Consider the following 6,000-nt stretch of genomic DNA (forward strand, 5'->3'; position numbering starts at 1 on the left):
GCCCGATTTGCTTGTCTCCACCCCAGAGCATAGTACAGTGCCTGGCGCATAGTAAACGCTTAGCAAATGCCATCATCATCATCACTCCCACCCTCCTCCTCACTCCCACCACCCTCCCCATTCCCATCCTGTGCACATTCCCACACCCTCCGCCCGCTCCCCTCCCCTTCTCTCCACTCCAACCCTCCTCCCCACTCCCACTCCCATTCCCGGAGGCCGGAAGGGGGTGGGGGGAGCCAGCTGCCGGTGGTCTGGGTCTCCTCCAGTTCGGGGAGCTCTACTGGGCTGGGAAACGGGAGAGCTGGAGGCCAGCCCGTGACTCCCATTGGCTCAGCCATCCTCCCGCCAGGTCACGTCACGGCCAATCGTTCGTTCAATCGTATTTATTGAGCGCTTACTGAGTGCAGAGCACTGGACTAAGCGCTCGGCAAGTACGATACACTAAATGAAGAGAGACAATCCCTGCCCCAGACGGGCTCACAATCTAGAGTGGGGGGAGACAGACATTAGTACAAGGAAACAGTCGCCAATATAAATAAATAGAATTACAGGTATATACGTATAGACGTAAGTGCTATGGGAAGTGGAAAGAGCCTGGGCTTTGGAGTCAGAGGTCATGGGTTCGACTCCCGGCTCTGCCACTTGTCAGCTGTGTGACTGTGGGCAAGTCACTTAACTTCTCTGGGCCTCAGTTACCTCATCTGGAAAATGGGGATTAACTGTGAGCCTCACGTGGGACAACTTGATTACCCTGCATCTACCCTGGCGCTTAGAACAGTGCTCTGCACGTTGTAAGCGCTTAACAAATACCGACGTTATTATTAAGTGCTGTGGGGCGAGGAGGGGGAGGGAAGAGCAAAGGGAGCGAGTCCGAGGTGAGGCAGAAGTGAAGGGAAGCTGAGGAAAAGGGGGGCTTAGTCTGGGAAGTCCTCTTGGAGGAGGTGAACCTACAGTAGGGTTTTGAAGGGGGGGAGAGTGAAGGTCTGGTGGATTTGAGGAGGGAGGGTGTGGCAGGCCGGAGGTAGGAATTGGACCAGGTGTCGGCGATGAGACAGGCAAGATGGAGGCCCAGTGAGAAGGCAAGCACTAGAGGAGCGGAATGTGCGGGCTGGGATGGAGAAGGAGAGAAGGGAGGTTAGGTAGATGCGGGCAAGGTGATGGACAGGTTTAAAGCCAATAGTGAGGAGCTTTTGTTTGATGCAGAGGTGAATAGGCAACCACTGGAGAATTTTGAGGACGGCCTGCATTTTCCAGGTGACAAGTTGACTTGCTGGTCATCTGCACGGGAGAAGCAGCAGGGCGTAGTGGATAGAGCCTGGGCCTGGGAGTCAGAAGGTCATGGATTCTAGTCCCAGCTCCAACCTTTGTCTGCGGTGTGACCTTGGACTAGTCATTTCACTTCTCTGGACCTCAGTGACCTCATCTGGAAAACGGGGATTAATAATAATGTTGGTATTTGTTAAGCGCTTACTACGAGCAGAGCACTGTTCTAAGCGCTGGGGTAGATCTAGGGGAATCAGGTTGTCTCACGTGAGACTCACAGTCTTCATCCCCGTTTTACAGATGAGGGAACGGAGGCACAGAGAAGTGAAGTGACTTGCCCACAGTCACAGAGCTGACAAGTGGCAGAGCTGGGATTCGAACCCATGACCTCTGACTCCCAAGCCCGGGCTCTTTCCACTGAGCCATGCTGCTTCTGGGACATGGACTGGGTCCAACCCTGTAATAATAATGATAATAATGATGGTATTTGTTAAGCATTTATTATGTGCCAAACATTGTTCTAGGCGCTGGAGTAGTTACAAGGTAATGAGGTTGTCCCACGTGGGGCTCACAGTCTTAATGCCCATTTTACAGATGAAGTAACTGGGCTCAGAGAAGTTAATCGATTTGCCCAATCGCACAGGTGACAAATGGCGGTGACAGGATTAGAACCCATGACCTGTGCCTCCCAAACCTGTGCTCTTTCCACTAAACCACTCTGTTGTACTCTCCCAAGCGCTTAGTACAGTGCTCTGCACACAGGAAGTGCTCAGTAAATACACTTGACTGAGGGATCGATTGTTTCTAATCCCGTCTCTGCCACTAGTCTACTGTGTGATCCTGGCCAAGTCACTTTGCTTCTCCGGGCCTCGGTTCCCTCATCCATAAAATGGGGATTAAGACTGTGAGCCTTACATGTCCCTGTGCTTGTATCTACCCCAGTGGGATATGAACTGTGTCCGTCCTGATTAGCCTGTGCTTAATAGAGTGTCGACCGCGTAGTAAGTGGTTAAACACCATAAAATAAAAGAGAAAGTGTCCACTGATTCTGTGGTATTGTCCTCTCCCAAGTGCTTGGTACAGTGCTCTGCACGCAGATAGCGCTCGGTAAATACCATTGATTGGTGATTGAATGGTTGTTCCTGCAAGGTGGCAGTTACGACTCACATCTAACAAACGAAAAACCAGACGAGGGGGAATAAATCAACGGATCTCCACGGGAGCCCCCACAACTGAGGAGGAAGGAGGTCTGTTCTTCATTAACCTACTCCTTTATGCAGCACCAGCTGTCTCTGTCTCTCCCTCTCTCCCTTCCTCTTTCTCTCCCTCTCTCTCCTCCCTCCATGTCCCTCTCTTCCCCCTTCCTTCTCTCTTCCTCTGTCTCTCTCCCTCCCTCTCTTTCTTTTTCTCTCCTTTCTCTCTCTCTCTTCCCCTTCTACTCTATGTCGCTCTGTTTTCTTTCTCTCCACCTCCCTTCCTCCCTCCATCTCCCTGTCTTCCTCTCTTCCCTCCCTTCCTCTGTCTTCCTCTGTCTCCCCTTCCTCCTCCCTCCCTCTCTCTTTTTATCTCCCTCTTTCCTTTTCTTTTCCCCCTTCTTCTCCACGTCTCTCTCTCTTGTCTCCCCAGCTCCCTTCCTCCCTCCATCTCCTTCTCCCCTCTCTCTTCCTCTGTCTTTCTCCCTCTCTCCTTCTCTTTCTTTTTCTCTTTCTCCCTCTCTCATCCCCTTCCTTCTCTCTCTCTGTTTTCTTTCTCCCTCCCTCCCTCTCTCTCTTGTCTCTCCCTCTTTCCCCTTCTCTTCCCCCTTCCTCTCCATCTCTTTATCTCTATATTCTTTCCCTCAGAAGCAGTGTGGCGTAGTGGATAGAGTACGGGCCTGGCAGTCAGAAGGTCATGAGTTCTAATCCCATCTCCCCCACTTGTCTGCTGTGTGACCTTGGGCAAGTCCCTTTGTTTCTCTATGTCTCAGTTACTTCTTCTGTATAGAGAGGATTGAAACCGTGAGGCCCATGTGGGACAGGGACTGTGTCCAACCCTATTTGCTTGTATACACCCCAGGGCTTATACAGTTCCTGGCACATAGTAAACGCTTCACACATACCATAACTATTGTTATTATTCCTCCCTCTGTCTCCCTCTCCTCCTTCCCTCTTGCCCCTTCCCCCTCTCTTCCTCTACCTCCCTCCCCCCCTTTTTCTCTCCCTCTCTCTTCCCCCTTCTTCTCCATGTCTCTATCTTCTTTCTTCCCACCTCCCTTCTTCCATCTCCTTCTCTTCCCCCTTCTCTCTTTCTACCTCTTTCTCTCTCCTTTCCCCTTCTCCTTTCCCCCTCTCCCATTTCTTCCCTGTAGTAAACAGAATATTCAAAGAACAAACAGGTCAGCATAATTTGAGCTGCAGTTTACAGTTGTTTTATGAGGACTTCAAGAGGGAAAGAATGAGAGATGGAGACAGAGAGGGAGAGAGAGAGGGGAAGAGAGACATGGAGAGAAAGAGAGAAAGTGGGGAGGAGGGGAGGGAGGCACCTTTGGATATGGGAGAATCAAGGAGCACAGTTCTTACTTGAGAGGAAATCCACGGGATTTAGACATGTCTGTCAGCCAATCAGTGGAATTTACTGAGCAACGACCATGTGCAGAGCACTGTACTAAGCGCTTGGGAGAATTCCACCCAACAGAATTAGTAGACGTTCCCTGCTCGTAAAGAGCTTACAGTGTAGATTGTGTCCCTCAGTGGGGTCATCACTTGAGAGCGTATATCACGTCACCATTTTCTAGATGAAGAAACTGAGGCCCAGAGAACTTAAGTGACTTGCTCACGGTCACAAAGCAGGGTCTGGAGTGCGGTACCTTAGGAAAAGTAGCGAAGACCCCAGAAGACACAGATCAGGGCTGATCAGGACTAGTGCAGCCCCCTTCAATCCACTTTTAGTACTTATTGAGTGTTTACTGTGTGGCTAGAGAAGCAGCGTGGTTTAGTGGGAAAGAGCCCAGGCTTGGGAGTCAGAGGATGTGTGTTTTATTCCTGGCTCCTCCACTTGTCTGCTGTGTGACCTTGGGCAAGTCATTTCACTTCTTTGGGCCTCAATTCCCTCATCTGTAAAATGGGATTTAAGACTGTGAGCCCCATGTGGGACAACCTGATGACCTTGTATCTACCCCAGTGCTTAGGACAGTGCTTGGCACATAGTAAGCACTTAAATACCATTATTATTATTTCTGAACTAAACACTTGGGAGAGTCCAATACCAAAGAGTTAGTAGATGCAAAACTTGCCCACAAGGAGCCCACTGTTTGGAATAATGGGATTCAGCAATGGGATTGTATAAAACTCCCTTGAGAAGAAGTGCCAGGTTTCCCCTCCCCTGGGGTCATGCAGGACCTGGTGCTTAGAGTCCAGGATTAGAACCCAGGTCTGAAGAGAAGCAGTGGGGCTTATTGAAAAGAGCGTGAGGCTGGTTGTCAGAGAACCTGGGTTCTAATCCCCCTTCCACCCCTGTTGTGTGGCCTCGGGCAAGTCACTTCACTTCTCTGGGCCTCAGTTCCCTCATCTATAACATGGGGATTAAGACTGTGAGCCCCACGAGGGACAACCTGATGACCTTGTATCTACCCCAGCACTTACAACAGTGCTTGGCACATAGTAAGCGCTTAACAAATACCATCATCATCTTCATCATTATTATTATTATTATTAAATCACTTCATTTCTTTGGGCCTCAGTTCCCTCATTTGCAAAATGGGGACTCAGTACCTGTTCTCCCTCCTGTTCTATGAGCTGTTCTGTTCATATGGGCTGTTCTATGAGCCCTTTGATATGATTATTTCGTATCTACCGCAGTGTTCAATACAGTGTTAGACAAATAGAAAGCACTTAACAATGCCACACTTAATTTCTCTGCCTCATCTGTAAAGTGGGGATTAAGACTGAGTGCAATGCGGAACAAGGGACTGATTATCTTGAATCTACCCCAGTGCTTAGTACAGTGCCTGGCACGTAGTAAGCACTTAAATACCATTAAAAAAATGGTCTTCTGACTCGCAGGCTCACTCTTTCCTCTAGGCAACTAGGTTATCAGAAAGGCTGGGAATAAGCAGAGGAGGCAGTGATGTTGTCAGCACCAACTCCTGCCCCCAGCCAGCCAGCCCACCCATCCACCAGCCCTCTAGCCAGACAATAGCCAGTCAGCCCACTAGTCAGCTGTGCCACCAGCCAGCCCGCTAATAATAATTGTAATAATAATTGTGGTATTTGTTAAGCACTTATTATGTGCCGGGCACTGTTCTAAGAGCTGGGGTAGACACAAGGCAGTCAGGTTGTCCCACGTGGGGCTCACGGTCTTAGTCCCCATTTTACAGATGAGGTCACTGAGGCCCAGAGAAGTGAAGTGACTTGCCCAAGGTCACACAGTAGACAAGTGGAAGAGCTGGGATTCTTACCCACAAGGAGTTTACAGTCTAGAGGGGGAGATAGACATTCATTCATTCATTCATTCCATCATACTTACCAAGTGTTTACTGTGCAAAAGTATTAAGCGTTTGGGAGAGTACAATAGAACAGTAGACACATTCCCTGCACACAATGAGCTTACAGTCTAGAGGGAGAGACAGATATTCTTTCATTCCATCCTATGTACTGAGCACTTACTGTGCAAAGCACTGTACTAAGCTCTTGGGGGAGTACAGTATGACATAACGGACACATTCCCTGCCCTGACAGGGCTTACAGTCTAGACAGTAAA

Source organism: Ornithorhynchus anatinus, chromosome 1 (genome assembly GCF_004115215.2).
Source record: "Ornithorhynchus anatinus isolate Pmale09 chromosome 1, mOrnAna1.pri.v4, whole genome shotgun sequence".
In the NCBI taxonomy this organism is placed as follows: domain Eukaryota; kingdom Metazoa; phylum Chordata; class Mammalia; order Monotremata; family Ornithorhynchidae; genus Ornithorhynchus; species Ornithorhynchus anatinus.